General features: G+C 34.7%; 1 protein-coding gene across 11 annotated transcripts in view; it reads left to right on the forward strand.

Annotated features, from left to right (window-relative positions):
• BBX (BBX high mobility group box domain containing) overlaps positions 1 to 25,527 on the forward strand; it is a 245,057-nt gene that overhangs the window by 81,916 nt on the left and 137,614 nt on the right. For 10 of the 11 annotated variants that reach the window (XM_039856879.1, XM_039856889.1, XM_039856880.1 and 7 more), the window contains one exon: positions 15,486 to 15,559. The exons of the other annotated variant lie outside the window; for it this stretch is intronic. The gene's annotated coding sequence lies outside the window, so the exon portion shown is untranslated. The remainder of the gene's footprint in view (positions 1 to 15,485; positions 15,560 to 25,527) is intronic. 11 annotated transcript variants of the gene reach the window in all.

Here is a 25,527-nt window from a genome sequence, read left to right on the forward strand (position 1 = left end):
AAAATGACTCCCAACTCAAATGTCAATATAAAACTAGTCACCTCAAGCTCCTAGTGAAAAAAGATGTTGAGAGAGATTAAATATTTTTTTCATATCTCTGTCCTATATGTGCTATATATGAGAAAATATCTTATTTTTCTCTATATGAGAAAATGTCTTGTTTTATGGTTCATTGAGGTTATTTCCATTTAGTTTAACAAAATAGGCAGTTATTGCAGTGAATGCTATGGCATAATAAAACTCATGGAACATTTTGAAATTGAACCAGAAACAAAAGTAGATGTGTCATCAAACAGTTAACAATCACTGCTTTCAGGGTCTTTCTTTGGTCCAGACGTATAGTTTACATTGTTTTGCTCTGAAAACTGAGCTTCAGGGCTTGTTTTCCAGTATTAAAGTAAAATGAGAACTTATAAAATTGAGAAATTAGAAACTTCTTACAACAGGTATCAGTACCTGAGGGAAGCATCTTTTTGTGTAGAAAAATTATAGATAGGAAACTACTGTGTTCCTCAAAAACAGCATTTTACTTCCTTGATCTTTCCTACTTGAAAAAAGTGTTTTGATTTCTTTATAATTGTGAAGTGTTTACTTTTTAAACGTTTGATCTGAGCTCGGGGAAGCTTGCAGTTTCTAGGATAGTTAAGCATTTCCCTCCCCGATAAGATGTTTGTACTGAGCTTTGGGTGATCTGAGTGGTTAAGTTCCCTAGTTATTCAGTAGCTTTGTCCCTCAGCAGCACCTCTTAATAAAGGAAGCTGTAATGCAAATTAATTGCTAATGAGCAGGAAACAAACCTGAGCCAAAAGGATACAGAATAAAAAACATAACTTTTATACCTGTCATTTGAAAACTATCCAGGGTCTGTGAATATGTAAATCATTACTTGCTTATTTCTACATGTAAAAACCCACTGTTAATATAGGGACAAAGATACCAAAACATAATACTAAGATAATACTAATTATCTTAAGTAGTCCCTAAGATAATACTAATTATGCGCATGATGTTAAGCAGCATTATGGAATGAATTTTTTTTTAAGCCACTGTCATGTACATTAGGCAGTCTCACAGAAGGTGTATCCTCTCCCACTACCACCACCTATCCCATTCACCATCCATTCATTAGTATGTTAAAGACAGTAACCAATGCCATTTAACTTTGGGGCACGAGATACATTTTTTTCCTTTCTACAAACACACCATTTAATGTCTAATGTGTTCCATCCATTTAACAGTGATTGTAGCATACATTTCGTTGTAGCCTATTGGGCACATAGAGAAATTCTTCCCTTCTCTTGTAGCCATAGATGCTTCCTTAATATTAGTTGGCTGTGTTGCAAAACGTGTTTATAGCCAAAGGATATGGGAGAAGACTTAGGAGACAGCATGACTGACACTGCAGCGTTCTCATTCTTGCTGCCATGTGAATCTGAAGACAACACTACATTGCTTGTATTGAGAAACTTTATCTTTTTTACATAGATCCATTCATATATATGACATAAACTGGTGGGATGCTTGTCAGGGTAGAGGTGTAGTCTTGCTATAAAACAATAAGACAGTGGCTGATTCATTATTACCTGTGATCATTTCAGCTCTGTGTTTTAACTATCTGAGCTCCTCAGCCACAAACACTAGCAGTTTTTAATGCTTAATTTCTGTCACTTCAGTCCTTATATAGATATCCATAGTGATTTTCAAGCCTTGGTGTAACTTAGAATCACCCTGGAAACTTTTAGGTGCTCTGGATGCCTTAGACCAACCCTATACATTATTCTCATGTAAGTGCTTTTAGGGTAGTCAGTACCTGGGCATCTGCATTTTAAAAGTGTCTCATGATTGTATTTGGGTTGAGAGTGATTGATTCAGCAGTAAGCTTCATTTTTGGAAACTTTGAGGCCCCTACAAGTTCTGATTAAACAAAAACAGTTACTCTATATTTGAATATGTTCTTTCCCTGCCCTACCACACCCCTGCCCCTGAAGAAAAAAAACTAAACCTTGTGTTATTTTGGTTGCTGACATTGCCTAAATTATTTCGAACTGAACTACTTTTGTTTCTGGGGTGAGGAATGGGGAAAATAATGTCAGACAGGGTTTGCCCCTTCCTGGTGAGTGTCATTTCTGTCGTCTGCCAAAGCAGTCAGCTTATCTTTCACTTTTAAACCAGGTCTAATAGAAAATAGAATATGACCTGGCCAAGAGAACATGATTCAGTGAGTGAAATATACTTTGGCTTGTAGAGATCTTTTGAAATGTATGGGGATTGCAAACATAAGGAAAAGTCATGGGAAGAACAGTGGATGCTGCAGGCAGACTGTAGGGTGCTGTAGGGAGAGAGCACTTCAGGATTCGCAGGCCCCCACAACTGCTCACACCAACTCCTGAAAAATACTTAATAGTGTCAGTCATGGGTTAAGAGATGTAATTTCTTATACTTCTTTTCTAATTCTTCTCACAACAAAAGGCAGGTTGTGAGGGTTACCTGAGAGTTCAGTCCTTGAGCCCCTGTTTTCCCCATTCTTTTTACGTGAGGACCCTGGGTGACATCTCTCAACAACAGGTTTAACCTGTGTTTGTTGGGATGACTCACAAATTCTGCTCCGTACTCAACTTTTTTCTGATTTATTTCATGTTACCTTCCATGTAGAAAAGATTACAAACTGGGTCTCTGACATCTGGAACCAAATATTTAGCTACCTCCTCACCCCTAAGCATGAGGACACTCAGCTTTTCCATGAGGGTAGGGGAATGCCACCATCTCACTTTGCCCAGGGCTCTAAGACTTTGGGCTCATCCCGAAATGCACGTCTGACTGTTGCCTAATCACATCTCCCTCACAAAGTGCCGGAGGCGGTGCTGATAGTGAACCATTTGGATGAAAATAGTGACGATATTTAGGTTAAAAGAAAGAAAAAAATCACCATGGAGTATCTGTGCAGTGAGAGGAAAGATTAAGAAAAAAATAGTTTCAAATAAGTCATTTGGTTTAGGTATCTATAAGATTTTAATGAAGCATTGTGTTTGACACATAACATAAATCTTACTGCATGTTTGGGCTAAAACCATTCTCCTTAGAATTAGCTTTCAAAAAAAAAAAAACTAAAAAGAAAAAGCTAGTAACTTAAGAAAATTTTAGGGATTCTGTTTTGTTTTTAAAGACATTGTCTTTTTTAATAAGGGTCTCTTGCATATAAATATTACCAGTGCATGCGTTCTTCTTGCTATTTGTGGATTATCCATAGCAGTCTCATGTCCATTTTCCTTAGCTACCAAAGACTCTAAATTCTCTCCAGTTGCTACCTTTCTGACCTATACCTAAGAAATGTAAGATTTATTTTACTTTTAACCACAGTAGTTGTTACATAAAATTTTAGATATTTAAGAACTTTTCAAATTATTCCAAAATGAGTTGAAAATGGTTTTCAGAATACTTAATTGAGTTGCCCTCTGTTAGCACTGGCTAACACGTTCCAATTACAGGTCCTAGTGGGAATCTTCTAGGAAGTCTGTGAAATGCTTGTTGCCGCTCATCTAGCTTTAGTTTTTGCAAGTGTCTAGGCATATCTACCTATATTTTATTTGAAGTTCATTTTAATTGAGGAAATATGATTTGTAAAGTTAGAGTTGTAGGGGTTTGTTTTTTGCTTTTATGTCAGATGTTTGAGATAACCTTCAGAGAATGGTCCACACAAAAATATGCAGTTACAAAAAGCTCACCTGCGAGTATCAGAGTTGTTATCTGTGCAGTGGAATTTTAACTGAGAGAATGTCCTCTGGCAGGGGAACAATGGTAAAATTCCACAGAAGGTCAATTATAAGGTATATTAATTCTACCAAGATATTATTTTCATGATCTTCAATTCCAGGGCGCATTTAGCACCCTGTAAGTTCAGCTGAAAATAATGCTCACAGGTAAATTTCATAAGGTAATGAAATAAAATTGTAGATCTAAGTCTGTAAGATACAATTAAAAAATAAAATCCTTAGTCCTATATTTAAGTATCTGACAAATCCTTGGCTGTCTTACTATTAGTAGCCTAGTCTTTTGGGATGTTTATAAAATAACAATTTTAAAAAGCATATGGATAAGTTTTGTGGCTGAACGTTTTAGCCATCTGATAATTTTTATTCTAGAGATTTTTTTCTTATTTGTGAAGTCAGCGAATATAACTAGCTATTGGTGGCCCTGTTATCTTAATATATATTAAATGCGGGGAAAGCTTGCTATGTCAGTTACTATAATAATTCTTTATAGATTTGCGTGTCCATAAAGTGTTTTGAATTCCAAAGAACAGTTCTATGAAAATAGATAATACTATTTGTTTTGAATTCTTGTATTAATTCAGTGTAACAATATGACCATAAACTTAGTACATTTCTTTTGCTATATTACTGCACAAGTAATATTTGGCACTTGGGGCAAGTGGATGAAGCAGTGGTTTCTGGGCACCGTGACTGCTAGGCATAAATGTTTTCCAAGCCTCATGGCTTCCAACTCTCATTTGCTTTGATTTCGCAAAGCTAGAGACATTTGAAATATTTGGACCTTAAGACTCAAAGGCTTAGAGATCACCCTTCAGTACCCTGCACGAATCTCCATACAGTAACTCCTAAAGTTTTTACTTGAACATCTTCATTGAGGGAGAAATATCCAAAGGACTCATTTCATTTTCGGACAGATCTGATGGTTAGGAAGTGTTTCCTTGTACTGAACACTCCAAACTGCCTCCTAGAAACATCTGTTAATTGATGCTAGTTTTAAATTCTGAAATCATCTAAAGTTATATCTGATGCCTCTTCTTCATAAGACGCCAAAAGCTTATGAAAACAGCACTTCTTCCTTTCCACAGTAACATTTTCATTTCCTTCAGCTGTTCTGCCCCCAATAGGGTTGCTTAGACCCTCTCTATAATCTTTCAGTGATCTGGTCTAGAGGCACTTTGAGTTCTTTCTGATCTCACCTGATATACATAGCGCCAGATTGAGTGGGCTCTCATCCCATTTTTCTGGGCAGTGTAGATCTAATAAGTTTAATTTCTTTTTGCATACTTAACAATGCTGACTTATATTGCAGTATGTCATTTTACATGCTTTTAGTTAAAGTAAGCACCCCCTATTCTCTACTTGCAGCCTTTTATTCATTCCAATTGATGCTACTCAGTTTGGACTATAGGTGTTGCCTTTCAGCGATATAGATAAAGATGATGGTGCTTACTTACAAATCTGAGGGTGTGTTTTCATGTAACCTACTCTTGTTACTCCACAGTTGGAGATTTTTTTCTTAGACGTTATGCCTGTTAGCATGCAAATTTTACTCCACAGTTAATATTGTGAACTTTCTCAGTCATTCATGTAAAAGCAGATTTTAATGTGGAGAATGGTGGAATGAAACCAACTAATATCTGGTGGGGTGAAGAGTCTTTGGGGAAGGAGAGAAGATTTGTGAAGAATTTTGAGGATACCAAACTTCTTTAATTTTGCTTAGGACCAATTCTGTAGTGCTTTTCTTCATGTCACACATGAGCAAACAGTTCTGTGTGTTTGTCGAAACTCTTTGCTAAGTAGTTGAGTGTTCCTGGGACAGAAACTATGGTGTTTCTTGGAACCTTTTACAGTGAAATCTAGATGGTTTGTGGCTGCTTTGTAGTCTGAAAGATAACTCAGATGGTATGTTTGGTATTGTCAGGTTTACATGAGCATTATCAGCTCCTTCTTTTTTGGTATCATCTTTTTTTTTTTTTTTTTTTTACCAAGAGTTAGGTGACCCAAGTTCATGGTGGTGGTGAAGGTGGGGTGGGCAGAGATTTGAATCTTCAACTCCATTTTGTTCTGAGAGAAAAAACATAGTGAAGAAAATAAATAGATGAAAAGTATTATTCAATTCCTTCCATTGGAACTTCAAAAGAGGCTTCCTTCTTAATACCATCTTTCCTCTCCTCTACCTCTGTTTATCTTATGTACCATTCTCAGTTCTATGTAAAATTAGTACACGTTCAGAATATTCAGTCTCACATTAAAATGGTTGCTTTGGAGGGAGGAAAAGGGATGGGAGTGGAGTATGGGATAAAGGGAATCTAATTAGTTAATTAAAATTGTCAGCAGTGGTGTTCAACTGTGTTGCAGATTTTACTTTAAACAAAAAGACTTGAATTTCATCTATTCAAGTCTGTATCTTCGATTATAACTTGAAAATCCCCACAATTCATTATATTAAACTCTTGATGTTGACTAGAGTCATTGAAGACTATGAACCACAGGCCAGAATCAGAATCCAAGATATTACTATTACTGTTTAGTCCCAAGTTCAGTTTTAAGTGTGTTGTTGAAGCAGGCTTTCACATTTCCAGAACACTGTAAAAGCCTTATTGACATGGCTACAGTTTGGAAATATATCCTAGGTCTATCTACATTTAAATGATATTTTTTTCTTTGTATTCATCTTACTTCCAAAGTAAGAAACAAGTACTTGCATTGTTGCTTTTAAATTATAGCATTCACTTTCTGGAATCTTGAGTAACCATAGAACTTGGCACTTTGAGGTTGAGGTTTTTGGTCGGGTGTATGTGTTCATATGTGAACACATCACATATATTATGTTCAACTTTAATGAAAGAGGCCTGGGTCAAGTAAGCTGATATGGGAGATTTAGTGAAGAAATCATTTCCAATATATTGTGATACCAACTCTGATTCTTTATGACCATTACTGTCTATAAAAGTAACTCAAGTTGCAAGTAAGATTCTCTTTAAAAAATTATATTCAGAATAGTTTTGGTGTTATTTTACTTTTTTTAATTCTTCAAAAATTGTTTATATTTTTCCAGAAATATTTGTTAACTCTCACCAAAGAGTATTCCCAACTATTCCATGTGTTCTTCCCCTTCCTCCTAAATTTAAGAAAAATATAATTTCAGGCATGGCAAAAAAATTGTGTATCACTATCCACTTAAGTATAATAGCATACATAACAAATTTAAAGACACTATAAATGCCCTTAGAATTGGTTTTAAAAGTCAGATTAACAACTAGTTTTTAAGTTGTTGTTTTTTTTTTAAACTTGAAACTTCTCTTTATAGGAAATATAAATTGAATGAAGTTGGCATTGCAGGAGTATAGATCGAAAATTTAAATGTCTTATTGAATGTCATGATATATCACAAATTTTGAATAAACTTGATGAAATTAGGATTTGAAATTAAGTAAAATAAATCAGTACTCCCTTTAATTTCTTTCAGGAGGTGTATATATGGTCCAGTTCTTTTATGTTCTTTTTCTCTTACTACAAAACTGCAAACTACAAACCATCCTATTTTCTTTACTTCTTTCACTTAAGGCACTAGTAATAATGCACTGTAACATATCTGTTATTTGTTTTGTGTGTTATGCCCCATTTCAGGTTTCATACCCATTCCTTACCCAATTGCGGAGTCCAGGAAGATGGAATAAACTGGTTGGCTGAGCCTGAGTGAGATTTTTATTTCTGAAGCTAGCATAGATTTGTCAGTCCCACTGAAGGTACATGGACTGTCAGCAAGGAGGAGCATTGTCCCCCAAGTTAGTATTTATACCACAAAACGGGAGATACTGGGTAGGCAAAAATCCAGTACAGATGCTCCTCAATTTACGACATGTGTTAATTGATTCCAGTTTTAAATTCCAAAATCATCTAAAATTATATCTGATGCCTCTTCCTCATAAGACCCCAAAAGGTTATGAAAACAGCACTTCTTTTCCACAGCAACATTTTACTTCCTGATATGTCATTGTACATTTAAAATATTATAAGTCGAAAATGCATTTAATAGACTCAACCCACTGAACACCATAGCTTAGCCTAGCCCACCTTAAACGTGCTCAGAACACAATATCCAATAATCTCTGGCAACACAGTGCACTGTAGAGTATCAATTTTGATTGTGTGGCTGACTAAGAACTGCTGCTCAACCGCTGCTGCCTGGCATCATGTGAGGGTATCATGCTGCATATCTCCACGCCAGGAAAAGATCAAAATTCAAAATTTGAAGACTGCTTTGTACTGAATGCATATTACTTGCACACCATCATAAAGTCAGAATATCGAAAATGGAAATATCTTTAAGTTGGGGACCATCAATTTAGAGAAATATACTTTTGTGGCTGATTATTCTCCTATTTAAGGCTTTCACAGTGAGTTTTAACTTGAAAGGTGACAAAATTTAATTGTGCTAATTGTAAAAATGTTAAAATTTCAAAATACTATTAGCGGCACTGAGAACCATGGCTATTACAGATGTCCCTATGGCTGCTTAAGGGTGCATCTTTCACCATTTACCTTGTATTCCCTGTGACTGGTGGTCCATGGGGTTGTATAAATGAGCTCTGAGGGTCAGTCACCATGCAGGAATTAGTGACAAAGGATAAACCTTGTGTCTACCTGTGAGAATATTTGGAGACTGTTTCCTTTGATTTTCTTTTTGAATTGGCTTAACTTGATCCAACTATTTTATATTATTTTAAACATTGATTGCCATAGGATCAATAGTAACTAATGCAGAAGACATTGAGTGAGGATTAGGGTTAGGAACCAGTGGAGCATTCATACTGTACTACAGAGGTTGTTGTAGGGCATGTGCTTAGTTTTAAAGGAAGACATGATTTTAATTGGTACAAGGGATTTCTGGTGGGAGTGAGCATTTAAGGGAGAATTACTGTTTATATAGTCTCAGCTGGAATTGGCTTGTCATTCTCCAGTCAGTATATAATTTTAATATTATTAGAATGAAGTAAATTGACAGCTTTTTAAAAAAATTAATAAACTTTATTTTTAGAGGAGTTTTAAGTTCATGGCAAAATTGAACAGAAAGTATAGAGTTCTCTTATACCACCTTTCCCCTACACATGTGCAGCCTACATTAACTTTTTACCCCCAAGTATTTATAAGAATATTTAGAAACACAAAGAAATATTTGCGCGCTTACTTTTATAACTCAAAGGTGTCTTTCTCTGCCTTCAGACTAGAAAGGGGAAAGTATTCTAGGGCCAAGAAGCATTCTCTGATTTAACCTGAGAGTGAAAAGTTAGGCCGTTTTTATGATCCTTTGCTAGCTGAATGTTGCTGCTATGGAAGACCGCAGAAAGAACAGGGATCTGATGTAACCTGGTCTGGAACCTCCTACTGTTCTACAAATGGCAAACCTCAGATCAAAGTGATGATAGTCCAGAAGAGCAGTGTGCTCTAGGGCAAATGCTGTGTTGCACGGCAGCAGCCCTGGGTTCTGGCCTAACTGCGTTCTAGCTAGCTGTGGGTAGCAGGGATTGAACTGAGTGGCCTCTAACTCTCGTCTGCCTTCAACATTCTGTGATTGCATAATTTAATGGAATGTCTAATAGGAAATAACTTCAAATCCTGCAGGGGCAACAGTGTGGAGTACTGGGAAAAGCTCTGTGTGATATTGTCCCAGCTTGGTACAAACCAGCCTTTTGTCTAATCACTTAAGCTTCTCGAGTGTGTCTTAGTATCAGTTATAGAAATGTTGTGATTGGACTTCCCTGTTTCCTAGGAAAGTTTCTTGGATCTTTGTGGTTTAAAATAGCTGATTACTATATGGTATTATTTGTCCCAAGAATACCTGCTTTGTGAATAAACAACTTCAAAAGGGAGCATATTGACACTTATTGTGGATTACTTTGGAGTAGATTCATTTGTGCCCTTATATTTTTTGCAATTAATGTACTGGGAGCAAGAGTCTTTCTGTTAATAAGCTATTTGCTAGAAATACTTTAGGCATACCAGAAAGGGACAGGGACTCTTTGGATAGTACAGTTGTTTTTTTTTTTTAACAGCACAATATAAATTTTAATAGGGGTGTGCTTTTTAATAATATTACAAAAAGTTAAATTTATTTATGTTTATATTTAAATCGTATTGGTGCAACTTAAAGGAAAAAAGACTTAGTGTCTACTTCTTAGAACAGAATATTTTCCATTTGAAATTTTGTAAATTGCTAATGACTGACTTCCTTTTTTAATTAAATGACTTTAGACTAAATCATTTAAATAAGAGGGATTTTCTGTGTAGTGTGAATTATTGCTGATGTGAAAGCAGCTAAAAGAATCCTTTCTTACCTCAAAGAACAAGGCGGTCCTTAGGTTCCTCAGGTGGATTTCATTCATAGAACCCCTCTCTGAAGGTACAGGCTAATTCCTCAAGTATGTAGGCCAGGGTTTACTTGGGCTAACCCATGTACCTCATAGGCGAGATATCCTAACCTTGTATTTTCCGGCTCAGTGCTCAGGGGCTTGATGGATCTAATGAATCTTCCCAAAGTACCTGGCAGTTTCTTGTCGCTGTTCCTGATGTAGCTGCTGGCAGGCATGTTTTTATACTTTTCCTAGAAGCGAAACTCTTTTTGCCTTAAATGTGCAATTTCCCCTGACTGAGAAGGTCAAAGGCACATTTATACAGTTAACAGGAGTATAAAAGAGGCATTCAGTGCCTCCCTGCCAAGCCATCCGACTGGACTAATGCCTACTCATTTTCCACCTCTCCTTGTGGAAACTGCAGAAATTCATGGTTGTGCCATGGTCCCTGAAACAACAGTCTTAGGGCAAATGAGCATTATAATAAAATATCCATATTATGAAAATTAGCTAATGTACCTTGAAATTGGTGGGAGTAAAAAGTGGTTTCTCAGACTGTCAGAATTAAACACGTGTTAGAACCACCTGAATTAAAACAAAATCTATGGTGAAACACCTTTGAAACTAACCACTTAGTATCCAAATGCTGAGAATATTCAAGGCAAACCACATTTCATTGTGTTCACAGTGTACCCTTATCATGTTTTTCTTCCACTTAGTTTTAACTCTAATGAGACGGTTAGCTTTTATTGAGCACTTACTATATATCAAGACTTTTGTATTATCTCCTCTTATAATTTAAGGCAACTTTAGAGGTGTAGGGATCGTTATCTCTATTTTGCAGATGTGGAATGGAGACTCAGAGGTTAGAGGCTCAGCGAGTTGCAGGAATTGGCCTACAATTGCAGGGTAGTAAATGGTGGATTCAGGTTTGGCCCTAAGGTCAGAACACTATGCTGTTAACTATGCTGCTATTTATGAGATGTGGGAGAGGAAAAAAAAGAGCAAATTGCATTGCTTTCTCATTTGCCCACATTTCATGTTCCATTTTCTGATGTGAACCCTGCACTTCTGCCAGATCTGCCTCCTGTCCTTTCTAGCATGCTTCCTAGAATCGAACCTTGGCTTATCCTGTGCCTATGCCTGTAACTCCCTCCTCTGTCCTCTCTCGCCACATCCCAAATTGCCACCAATGCTTGAGATTCCAGCTTGATTCAATTCCCGCATAAGGATTCCCTTCTGCATTCTTTTTTTGAATGCTTACCATTTTGACAATATACATTTCTGTCTATTATTAAGTTTGTATGTGATTACCCAGCTAGATCATCAGCTTCCAGAAAACAGCAACTCTTGTAATACCTTTTGCAGTGTTAATACATAGTAGGTCATTAATAATTTCTCAAACTGTAAAAGGTTATACTCCTTGCATCTTTGTGCTGTTGACATATAGATAGGTGTTAGGTAATTTTATAATTGGTAAATATTGAGTACTGAGGGGATAAAGATTTCCAAATCTTTTATCTTTCTATTATAAGAGGTCCATATCAAACAATAAATGCTAGAGTTTTCCCTCTCTGCCTGCTAGTGTTTTCTAACACCTTACTGGTATCCATTTTCAGTACTGTGTTATTGTGTAATACACCTGATGCTACTATTGAAATTAAAGGAATACAGAGCATAGTTGGGGTATATGGGAGACCTTATACACATGCAGGACAGGGAAGGTTATAAAAAGAATTTTTATAGCTACAAATATGATACATAGAAGTAAGGTTTTTAAGTGTATTTATAAACAACATTTAAGTTGTATTTGTAAATATAGTATATAAAAGAGCGAATTGAGGAAAACATAAGAATTATATTCATGTAAAGAAGTAGTTTTAAGATAAGAAAACTCTTAAGAAAACCTGCATTGTAAAGTGGAGATTGGAATACCTATTGTTGGGAAAATGGTGGAAGTCAGTAGAAGATTTAGTGAAAGAGTGGATATTAAGACTGTTTATTTGTTACCTGACTTGTTTTGGCTCTCAGAGGTCATGCTGACTCTTAGATTAGAAATGTAGTCTCTTTCAAAGTGTAAACCTAATTGAAAGTAATAATTTTAAAATTTTCTTTCTTGCATGATCCATTTTGTTTTCTTCAGGCATAAAAGCATGAGTATTCTATTTTTAGGAAGATGAGGAAAAAATTCTATTTCCCTTTCTAGTAGTTTGACTAGTTTTGTTGTTGTTTCTAGCCCCATAAATGGAGCGACATCTGTACCATGCATTGTATCATGCCCTGCAATTTTTTTTCATTCAAATGTGATTGTTCCTTAGCAGATAATTGCAGTCCAGAATAACTTTTATTGAGCTCGATTGAATTAGGGTTATGTATGAAAATGAGTTAGTTAAAGCTTAATCTGTTACCCAGAGAATTGATGAAAATATCAGAAAAGCAGTCATTCATGGGATTTAAATATTCTTCTTTATAAGTGGGCAGCATGGTTGCCTTGGAGTCCTTTCTGCACTGACTAGGTAGTTGTGACATCAGGGCGCAAAACACACAGCATTGGCATAGAATGGGATTTTGCCATGATGTGCCTTTGAATATTATACTGGACATTAACTCTAATTGGGAGTCTGCCTCATTGTAAGAGACAGCACCTCACCTTTTTGAGTATAATAAGCTTCTCAAACATAGCACCCCAAGGGACAGTGTGTAAGCTGTGCCAGAAAGCCAGTTGCTTTGGATTATTTCATTACGTAGGCCACATCTTTAAGGTAGTTTTTTTAGATGCCAAGTCATATGCCCTATTTGTGGTAAGAGACGAATAATAGGTCTTTAATAGATAGCTGACCATGATGAAGTTTCTCGGAGGGAATCCTGAGCTGTGTCAGATCAGTCCTGGCTAGGTGTGCATCCTGTGCGAGGTAGTGCCATGAGTGGGAATTAGAAGCGTTGTAAAGGGAAAGGGAGCGAGTTCTTCATGAGGCAGTGATAGTGAGGGTTGAGAGGAAGCCAAAGTGGGACCTAGGGAATACGGCCAGGGCTGGAGTGGCTCAGATGAAAATCTGCCCTGGCTTTGGTCTATGGGCATATTTCAAATCACCATTTTATTTTATAGGGTTGTGTTCACACTTTAGGCATTTCCCCCTGCTTGCCCACCTGCCCATCTGATACTTCACAGCTGTTCATTTCCATCAAGTCAAAACTGTGAAGTACTTGTAACTTCAGTGCAGAACAGCTTATGCTGAAACTGTGTTTCTGAAACTACTCATATGGGCATTTATAATAACCAGGTAAAATCTGGAGTCTCTAAGTTTGGCTATCAAAAGGAGTATATTTCAAGCAGGGTCTTCAGCCTTGAAATTGAGTCTGCTCTGTGGCTGATTCCTTGACTTCTCTCTCCCATTAAGTCCAACATGATTTCTTTGTTACCATAAGAGTTTTAAAACTGGTATTGGCCACGGCATAGCGAACCTCCTTCCTTTCCCTCCCCTCCTATCACAGGTGATAAATTACTGAACAATAATCAGAATAAGGTATAGTTATGGTCCATTTTGGGGGTACATATCTGATTGATTGTAGAAACAATCTATCTGTAAGAATACCTGAAGATTATTGAGAGTTTATTTTTGATCTAAAATATGTTCTGTACATAAGATATTGTAGCATATTTCATTTCCCAGATAGTATGTGCTCACTTCTTAAACTGAAAAGAAAACAGATCTTTAAACCAAAATAAGAATTCAACCCAGGTTGTCAAAATTAATGGTGGAACCTCCTCTCCCAATTTTGGCAGTAAAATTATATCGAATTTTTAGTTTATACCAATATATCCAATATAAATCCCTGACACATTTATATATAGTTCTTTTTTTATTATACAATATTTACTCATTTCTTTTACAATATTTGTTTTAATGATTCTTCTCTATACTGGCTTCTGTGGATTTATGTGAAGAAAAAAGTATGCAAATAAATATATTAGAGTATATGTGATTTTCTTACAACAGCATTTTTAATAATGTTGCCTATTTTATTATTAAGAATAGACTTTACACCACTATTTAGTCCTTGGAATTGTACAATCCTTAGTAAAAACATAGTCATTTAATTTGAAAGCATTCATGTGTGTCCTTTGTAGTTTGCTTCAAAGATCTGGATTTATTCTTTCATTCATACCTTTGTTTTAAAAAATATGGGTGAACGAGTAGTATCTTGTGTATCTACATGAGATGACTTAATATTTTACTATTAAGTAAAACATAAGTATCTACATGAGATGACTTAATATTTTACTTGTTCTTTCCCTCTGTTGTTTTCTTCAGTATCGCTGGGTGACAAGTGAATCGTCTAAGTCTAGATAGGATTACTCAAATGAATCTTTTCACATTTTTGATATTTAGTGTGCAAGAGCTAGTTCTTCCATATCATAGTGACTGATTGGGGTGCGGGGGGGCGGGGCGGGAAACAGCCGAGCCATAAAATGACTAATAGTACTGATAAAGCCGTGAGCTAATAAGTGATGACCTATTTCTAGAGTACATTGTAGCCAGCCTATTGATCATAAAGAAATATATTGTCATAATCTGCAGGGGGGCAGGAAATCGACTCTCTTAGTTGAATGTGTATTTAGTATTACTGAAGCAACCTAAAAATTAAATGAATGTCTCACGTTGAAACTGAAATAACTTAATTCTTAAAAATGATACAATTTAGATAAACGTTTATATTTGAAGTATGATGTAAAATGTTCCATTTAATTTGGATGCTCTTTTGCTGATTTTGATCCTCTTATATTTACTGCATCACTTGTAGCTAGAAAGTAATTTTTCGTTAACAGTTTTTCTCTATGTCTCTCCCATCCCACATTCTTTTTTATTTTATTTTTTTTTAACTATCTTGCTTCACTCACTATCTTTAAAACATTTAAAAGATAAATGATAGGATATTAATATCTGAACCACAGCTTATCTGGTTAGGTTGGGCCAGTCATTTAAAATAACTTGAATTTAGACAGGATGCCATTTTAATGTCATGTTTTTTCAAGGGATTTGCTTGTAATTCTACACCTGATTTTAGCCAAAAGCTAGGAAGTGATGGCTTACTGTAATTCTTTGTAACTTTAATCTCAGAATTCCCACTGAATAATTTTACTGACTGTCTTTGTTAAATTAAAGTTGGCAAAAACACTCTAGGTCATTTTCTGTAAATAACATTAAGATAGGGATTTTTAATAATTTGCCTGATGTTGATGGTTTGGCTTTTAATTCATTTGTCGGGGGGATTACTTTGGTAAAGGAAAATAAATGTTTGCTTTCTTTGAAAGGCCTTCATGGCTCACCATTTTAACTACTTTGCTGTGGGTCTTTCACAGAATCCTGCTGCATCACAGAAGCTGGAAATTCTGATGTTCCGTTGAAATCACAATGGATAGTCTTGACTTGACCGGTAAGAACAGCACTGCAGGTGCATCTGACTTACCTCCAAGCAGGGAAGCAGTCAAGGACTATGTGCCACCAGAGCTGGTCTTAACTTTTTCTCATCTGATGGATTCACCTTCCATATTGATCAGGGAAGTGTGATAATTGTGTGTTTTTTTTCTTGTCAATTTTATTATATTTTTTAGGGTGACATTTTAATCTCTATCAAGTAAGTTAAAGTTTCCTTTAAAATCATGAATTTATAAAAATTACCTATTTCAGGATCTCTAATTTGTTTCTCTGCAGTAATGTACTGTTGATAAAAAGTCAATTTATTTAAGTCCTGAATGTCTAGAGGTTACATAACTAAATAAATAAATATTAATTTGGTCTATTTCCCAAAAGCTATTTTTTGTACTGCTTTTGGCTTTAATTGAAAAATGAATTAGTATCAAAGCATTATGGAGGGTTTTTTTTTTTAACTATTAAAAATAATAGAGGTGAAACTATTTTGAATGTGAAAACCGCACAATGAAGAAAAAGTTGAGATTGTAAAATATATACATGTGACAAATTATATCAAACTGGAACTTACAAATACTACAACTGTCCTCTTGTTATATAAGTTATTTTCACAGTTGTTTCTTTAGGAAAAATTTTTTTAATGGTTTAAAATGTGGCAGTAATATCTTGATTAATTTTAATAATGGTTACCTAAATGCATTGAGTTTTCTCAATCTGAGATGATTAATTTTAATAATGGTTACCTAAATGCATTGAGTTTTCTCAATCTGAGAATAAAATGATTGCTCTACTGATGCCTGAATACTTTATTATGAACTGGTGATTTATAGGACCAAGAAATTTGATGTAAATTAAAATGAACAAGTCTAGAAAATATGATTTCATTGCAATTTTTAAGACATGAATTTATTCTTTATTTTTTATTAATTGAAAATTTATCTTAAATATTTTGTTTTTAAGTATTTTTGTTAGCTTATTATATCTGTCTAGAATATATGTCTACTAGTTTTATTTAGTAAGTAAGTATATGACTGAATGTTTCTTTTACGATGTGAGTATAAATATAAAGGCTTCCGAACCATTCTTCTGAATGTCGTTTTCTAGGATTATACACATAGTAAAACTGTATGCAGTTTAGCTTGAATGTGTATTTACTAGGATCTTTAACACCTAACAAAATCTAAATTCCAATGAGAAGATTGGGATTTAGTTATCATTTTCCCTCCTTTCTTTGCTATCCTCTAAGGCAAAATTAAGTTAGAAAAAAACACACTGGATTTATGAATGCCAGTTAGTATACATTTGATTATGGTTTTACTGGGTCAGCGGAATAGACTATAGAATATAATAATGTTGATACTGAAATTTTAAATATGTTCTTAATTGCTAATCCAAAAGGGATTTGAGCATAGTGAGGTTTAAAGAAAATTAAATTTGTGACAATATTCTGGATTTGCTAAATATGAATATATACATAAAAAGTAAAGCAGAACACTATCTGACCTGTTAAGAAAACTAAATCTTTAATTAGCCAGTTGTATCATGTGTTCAACTAGTATGGCAGTCTTGACTTTTAAGTAGCCATCCCATCTGTGATTACTGAATGTAAATCAGATTATTTCAATAAAATATTTTAGATTGACTATGGGCAGAAATGGACAGAAATTCCAATTGCTGATAAAATTTAAGAAGCTCGATTAGTGATGACTAGCACCATATGCTTCTAGCTTACGTATATGTTTACTTTAAATGCAATATTAACTGAGAAATAGAAAAGATGCTCTACAAAACTCCAGCAGTAATTTAGGAAACAAATCCCCTGAAAATATAGAAAACAGCTTAGGCAAAATTATATTTCATTATCCTAAGAGTCCTCAACTCTTAGTGGTTTATAGCAGTAGAAGGTTATTTCTCGCTCATGTTCATGTTCCTGATGCGTCTCCTGCCACTCTGCTCCATGTCCTCTTCATTACTGGACCAAAGCTGAGGAGCAACCTCTCTGGGATGTACAAGGTTGTGGCAAAAGGAAAAAAGAATGGTGGCTCTAAAAACTGCTGCTTGGAAGTGGGACATGTCATTACCTCTCATATTTCCTTGGCCAAAGTATGTCACATGGCCAACCCTTCTGTCGTGAGGTAGGAGTGCCCTTTTAAGAGGGGTTAGGTAAGGAAAGACTGATAGGCACAGTGCATATTTTCACTATAATATCTGCATAATCCCATTTATAGCTCTTCTAGAGAGACAGAATACATATAGTATATTAAGCTTCCAAGAAGTCCTGTGGTAAATGTATCTGTTTAACATGTAAAATTATTTGACCATGAATCCTTTTGTTGTTAATGGAACACAGTGAACTATGATACCTTATCCGTGACACATTTTAAGGAATGAGGAATTGATATAATTCAAGAGGTTTTTAAAATTATTATTATTATTTTTTAATTACAGTTGACATTCAATACTATATTAGTTTCAGGTATAAAATATCGTGGTTATACATTTATATAACTTGCAGTGATCCCCCATAAGTCTCGCACCCAGCTGACACCACACACAGTTATTACAATATTATTGACTATATTCCTTATGCTGTACTTTACTTCCCCATGACTATTTTATAACTATCAATTTGTACTACTTAATCTTGTCACCTTTTTCACCTTCTTCACCATCTGGCAACCATCAGTTTGTTCTCTGTATCTGAATCTGTTTCTGTTCGTTTATTTTGTTCTTTAGATTCCACATATAAGTGAAATCATATGGCATTTGTCTGTCTTGGTCTGATTTATTTCACTTAGCATAATGTCTGCTAGGTCCTCCTCTATTTTGGGCAAATGGTAAGATTTCATTCTTTTTCATGGCCGAATAATATTGCATTACATATATGTACCACATTTTCTTTATTCAGTCTTTTGCTATTGTAAATAATGCTGCAGTGAACATTGGGATACATATATCTTTTCAAATTAGTGTTTTGGATTTCTTAGGATAAATAACCAGCAGTGGAATTGGTGGATGATAAGGTAGTTCTATTTTTAATTTTTTGAGGAACTCCAGACTGTTTTCCATAATGGCTGTAATTTGCAATCCTACTGACAGTGCTTTGAGGGTTCCCTTTTCTCCACATCCTGAGCAACACTTGTTCATTGATGTATTGATGATAACCATTCTGACAGATGTGATATATTACCTCATGGTGGTTTTAATTTGCATTTCTCTGCTGATTAGCAATGTTGAGCATCTTTTCATAGGTCTGTTGGCCATCTGTATATCTTCTTTGGAGAAATGTCTATTCAGGGCCTCTGCCCAGTTTTTAATTGGATTGTTTGTTTTTTTGGCATTAAGTTACATGAGTTCTTTATATATTTGGACATTTACGCCTTATTGGATGTATTATTGGTGAATATCTTCTCCCATTTGGTAGGTTGTCTTTTTGTTTTGTTCATAATTTCCTCTGCTGTGCAAAAACTTTTTAGTTTGATGTAGTCCCATTTGATTTTTTCTTTTGTTCCCTTGCCCAAGAAAATGTATTAAAAAAAAATAGTACTAAGAGCAATGTCAAATAGTTTACTGCGTATGAAAGAGTTTCTTGATATTTTGAACATTAGAACCTTTTCCACTATGCAGTGAGGGTTTCTCCTGTATATAATAGCCTTACATTGTTGTTTTTATAAGTACTTTTAAAATGAATGAAAATTACTATACACTTGACCCCCTGCTGTTTGCATCCAGAATTAGAGAAGTGAAATAATGATAATATTCATAATAATTGCTTACCTATGTTTAACAGGTTACAGAACTTTGACAGATATTATCTAATATGATAAAGGAAAAGAATGAGAAAATGGGTACTTGGCTTTCTCCCGTAGTAATATAATAATTTTACCAGATAACAGTAGCCAAATACCTCTACTTAAGATCAGTTTTAAAAAAAAACCATTCTAGAGAGAAAGATTTTGGAAACTATAGGGAGACTAACAGTTATATTCTAGGAGTTTTCTAAGATACTCCACCTGAGGTCATATTCACTATACAGTGTCGCTGCTTCATTGTCTCCTAAGTCTTCTAGAAATTTACTGGGCACGTAGAACTCCTTAGCCAATGTCGATTTAATTAATTCCACAGGTATTATAAAAAAACATTGCTACCAGACCTGTGTGTATTAAGATGATTTAAAATCTAAGAGTATATAAACAATGCTTTCTTTGATAGTTTATTAGTTCCTTTAAATTGGGGGAAAGGAAAATTTTTAGGCATGTGGATTCAGAGAAACATAGTACATTTTAATTGAAAGAATTTGGGCAATTATTTAACCTCTCTGAAATTATGTTTTCTCCTCTTATGAGATAATGACCTCTCTCTACCTTGTGGGATTATGATAATTAAATGAGGTAATTATGTCAAGTGCCTGATACAGTGCCTGGCATGTGGGAAGCACTCAAGGAATGGAAATTAAAGAAAAATGTGATTAAGATTCATGAATCTTGAATACACTATAAAATATCTTTAAAACATCTAACAGGGTATTTATATCTAAACTGTATGCGTTTGTATAAACACACACACACACCCCTACCTCCAAGATTAAAAAAAAATAAATTGTCCGGACATGGTTCCATAGTGTAGCAGTTAGCACATCTGCTTTGCATGCAGAAGGTCCTGGGTTCACGCCCCAGTGGAGCCACGGTCCATGGTCTTCGGCCATGCTACCCTGAACAAGCCCGATGTCTGATCTCGGAAGCTAAGCAGAGTCGGGTCGGGCCTGGTTAGTACTTGGATGGGAGACCACCTAGGAAGACTAGGTGATGTAGGCATAAAAGAAAAAAAAAATTTGTTCTGAAAGCATAAGAAGCTATGTATTCTTCTGGTTTACTGAAAATTGAAAGTAACTTTATCCTTATCATTGAAAGGGTGAATCCTGTAGAAATATTAGCTACCCTATGATCTAATAATTCAGTTCTGGTCACTGAGGCTGTAGAGGTCCTAAGGACAGAATGACTGCCAAATGTGGACATATGGCCTTTACCCTGAATATTAATGAGGTCAGCATCAAAGAAATAAAATCTTATGTAATCTTGAGGCAAGGTACAAGGAGGAGATAGTGCTACTGAAATTTTCTTTACCCTATATGGCAAATGCTGTTGGTTTTAAAAGAATTGTCATTTCTATTTCAAGATTTTTTTGTTATGATTTTCCAAAGAAGTTTAAATTATTTAGACTCTTATAGGGACTTCTCTATAGACATTGTCCCCTTGTACTCTCAGAATCAAGCATAGCATGGTGATATCATATCTCTTATAGTTCAAAGCTTTTCATTTGTTATTTAGAATCACACATATATAAAAAATATTTTGGGTGACTTGTTCTTCAAGTTGTTCCAGTCTCTCTTTTTTATAAATGGATCACCTTTGTAACTATTAATTGTTCATATGCTGAATTATTGGTAGAGTAAAACTATCTCAAAAATATAAGCTCTTCATTTTTAGAAATTATAGTCTGCTTGGGCCGCCATAAGAAAATACCACAGACTGGGTGGCTTAAACAACAGATATTTTTTTCACAGTTCTGGAGTCTAGAAATATATGATCAAGGTGTGGATAAATTCTGTTTTTGTCAAATGCCCTCACATGACCTTTTCTCTGTGTGTGAAAGAAACTGTCCTTCTTCCTCTTCTAATAAGGACACCAGTTCTTTTGGATAATGGCCCCACTCTAATGACCTTAACTTAACCCTTACCTACTTATAGGCTCTATCTGCAAATACAGTCAGTCACATTGGGTTTTGGGGCTTTGACAAATGAATTTGAGGGCAACCAATTCAGTCCATAACAGAGGCAACTGTTTGTACCAAGTGAAAGTTAAAATACTCTCTATATTATTTAATTTATAAACAAGAAAACCTGGTTTATTATAGTCATCTAAGATTCTAAAAATATCTTTGCATCTTTGAGACAGGAGGCATTTGAAATTACTGAATTCATATTTCTTCCACTTTGAAGTAACTGCATGAAAATGAGTTTCTTACAAGGAAAGAAATCAAGTCTAAAAACTTAGAAATCAGAGTGTTTTGTATAATGGAGGGGTTACAAATTGTAAAAATTAATTTCCATGTGTATTTGTTGTTATCTAGGAATAGAATGTATTTGAAAATTAGGTTGAGGAATAAGAGAATGACTCGGGTTATACCTGTTTCTGCTTACTGTAATCAAACCAGTTTACATTTTTCAAGGCAGTTATTTTTTTACTTTGTGAATCAGTTGTGAATTCAAACACAGAATGATATGTACTTAAGATTTTGGTAAACAGAAAGAAAAGATTGTGTATTTGAAATAATGCCACCAGAATTTAAGGATCCCTGAATCCGTCGTATCTACCTGTTTATTGTCTTGCCTCCCCACCACCCCCGCTCCCGCCCCTGTCTTTTCCCTTTTCCCCTTTGCCTTTCTTTTGAAAGCAGCTCTTAAGTTAGTAATGGTTGTTTGGTTTTCTCAGTCATTTAAGTGCACTTCATCCAATGTATAGAACTTTTTTTCCTTTTTTCTTTTCTTTTCTTTTCTTTTCTTTTCTTTTCTTTTCTTTTCTTTTCTTTTCTTTTCCTTTCTTTTCCTTTCTTTTCCTTTCTTTTCTTTCTTTCTTTCTTTCTTTTTTCTTTCTTTCTTTCTTTCTTTCTTTCTTTTTTTCTTTCTTTCTTTCTTTTATGGTAGTATGTTTTTGATGGATGATTGGGATTAGTAGTGGGTAAATAGTGCATTTACTTATTGGATATCGAATTAGGTTCAACTCTTAGTTTTATATTTGAACATTTTTTTTTAAAGTATGTTCTATTGCTAGAATAGTTTCTGGTGATTTGATGCCTATCTAAAACAAAATCAAAAGGAAATGAACCTTTGAGACTTAAACATTTCTATAAAAATAATTTTAAATCGATTTGTAAATTTATCATCCCATCTTGTATGTTTATAGACTAAAGGATAAGCTAGTGAGCAGTGATTTAGTTTTGTGAATGTCAGTTTAATTAGTTGAAATATATCTTAACTTTTTCATCTGTTTTTGATTTCAGTTTCCCTAAAAAGCCGAACAGAATGACTCAAACTCACAACCTTATAGATAATACATTTTAGCAGTGTATGCCGTCTCAACAGTAGGATCAATCTATTGATTGTGAAATCTACTAGTTAAGGACAGTATAAATAAATTCAGGAATGATTTCATCTCATGTTTTAATACTACTCTGAAAGATAGTGGAGAAATTAAGTATTTTTATATCAAAGTCTGTATTCCCTCTGATCTATATTATAGAGACGTGTGTTTCTCCAGGAAAATGAATCTAATGGGGGAAAATTTCTCATAACATTTCTCTCAGAATTTCTGTGCATTTTAGTATAAGATATGTGCTACATTTACTGGATATTCTGTATATACATATGTGAGTGTTGTGTATATTAGTGTGTGCATGTAGTTTTTCATATAACCTCTTTAAGAAGCTAAAGGACTTGTTTACACTAGCGAATATTTTCTTCATGGTTGTATCCCCAAAACCTAGAAGCAGTGTCTGTCATGTGGAAGGTGCTCAGTAAACATTTGTCAAATTGGTATTACAGGAGTTCATTTTTCATTAATCCTGCATTCCATTGAACTTGGTTGTCATAAGCATTTCCTGGTCTACCTGGAAAGAATTATTTTTCCCAGTCTGAGTTCAGGGAAAAATGTGTTCTTCAAAAATAAAAGTCCCTCTGTGCCTTTGAGTTTGTAGTTAAGTCCTATAATCAGTAAATGTTAGCAGGTTTAAGACCTTAAAATGAGCAGCAAAAAAATTCTGGGTACCTTTTGGCTCATTTTGGCTCATTTGTAGTGCACACCGAGTCAGCAAGGGTTTGTAAAGACATGTAAGCCTTCTGTCGGGTGCTTCTCTAGCGCTCCAATGGCCCTAGCACATGGTGAGGGTTATAAGATTTAAGATAGGCAAATTGGTTCAGGCTAGGCTTTAAGAGATGCTGTATAGTACCTGGATTTAGTTAATGTGTACCAGAAAAAGTTGACTGACGTATACTTTTAGGTGTTTTATTCCAGTGGGATGGGGGTGTGGTACGGATATTTTTAGGATATTTTTGTATTCAAATGGGTCTATAAAAATGATAGATAAGAATATTGTGTTTTGGTTTTATATTGACTTCTCTAAATAAGCCTGCTTAGTTTAGTTTGCAATTGTTCTGCCTATGTTGTGGTTATATACTCTTTTTAAGAAGTCGATGAATTTATAGTAAGACCATTTATTACCAAGTGTCTCTTCATGGCAGAAGTATTGCACTTACGGTAATGTTTTAAGGGACTAAAACCATTACTATATAGGCACTTACAGTGAGTGCACAGGTTTCTAGAGAAAGCCAGCCAGATAGGGAGGAACTGGCTACTAAACAAGCCTTAAATAATAAAAAGCTACTGTAGATGTGGCAAACCCTGTCCTAATCATTTTCAGTTATGCCACACTAATTACAATGAAGAATTGCAGGATTAGAGAAATGGCAAAACCTACAAAATGTGAGGTCTATTGATGTGCAGAGTGGTCTGTGCCCATCTTTTCATCTAGGCCCCACTCTGAACATGTACATGAAACTCTGAACCATATCTTCAGTATAGTTTTTGAATATACACTATGTTTTCAGCATTTTTAGCGTAACCAAGTCATCAAGTAGGTATATTATAAAAGACATAATAGAGAAAAGTTTGAAATGAGCAGCCACTGACAGTTTCCTTTTTAAAATACCAGACTTCTTTCCTTAGCACTTATTTTCTCCTGTCATTTGATGAAGCGTACACAGCTCATCTTTCAGTTCATTTGGTGAAGTGAATGAACACTTATAGGAATGATAAAATTTTCAGGTTTGAAAGTTTAGTTGTTCCTGTTAAAATGATAGGTGTTGCCTTTATTATTCACTGAGACTTTCACTTTTTAGAGTGAATAATAAGGCTGTTATATCTTAGTAATGGTAAAGGTGCCCCAGTTATGTCTCTTTATGAGTTTTTACTTAATCATCAAAATCATAGAATTTTTTTTTACCAATTATTTCTATCGTAATAAAATATTTCATACATTAGAGTTTATAATGTGCCTGTGGAAAATTTTAGAACTTTTACTTTGTAATGCTTATAAACACCCTTTTTCTTGCCTCTAGATAGTAAATATTGCATCCTTGAGATTAATATGGATGGATAGGCAGAAACTTAAAGATTTCTTTGTAAGAGACAGTTTTAAATGGATTACCTTTTTTTTTTTTTTTTTTTTGAGTTGTCTCTTGATCTCAGAGGCATGGGCTGTGGAATCAGATGGGCCCAAGATAAGACAAAATCTAACTCAGTTGTTTACTGTGGTTGGGACATGGGAAAGTTACTTAGCGTCATTGTGTAATGAGATGAATACCAACCATGTAAGATTGTTATGAGGATTAAAAGCGCTGGAGGGTGCAATGCTAACCCAGCACATAGCAGGGCCATTAAGAAATGTGTTTGTTCTCAAAAGGGACAGTAGGTCAAAAGTGGCATTTGATGTTTTTGCAGCTTAACTGTTCCTTGAAATTAAATTTGAAGCACGTATTGTCTTCATTCACAACAAGGGAAACATCTGGCTTCAAATTGCATATCTTTGTTATATTGGGAGTTGAATTGTATTCAGGATAGACTTGTTTTAAATCATTAGGAAATAACATTTAATCTTTATATTGTTAGATATCTTAAAATATTTTCTAAAATGATAGTTTAATATTAATTATACTTTCCTCAATTTATTTTTCAGTTTTATTAAAAATAGCCCAATCAAAGCTCAAATATATAAAAATATTAGGCAATAAGCCATCTGTAATTCAGTGGACTATGGTTACTCTAGGAATATTATTGCTTTATACTATTGGTACAAACAAAATTATCACCCCAAACAAATAAATTATATAAGCATAACGGTAAATTTTTATAATCTTAA

The sequence above is a fragment of the Pteropus medius genome, unplaced genomic scaffold, assembly GCF_902729225.1.
Source record: "Pteropus medius unplaced genomic scaffold, Ma_sr-lr_union100, whole genome shotgun sequence".
NCBI classification, from domain to species: domain Eukaryota; kingdom Metazoa; phylum Chordata; class Mammalia; order Chiroptera; family Pteropodidae; genus Pteropus; species Pteropus medius.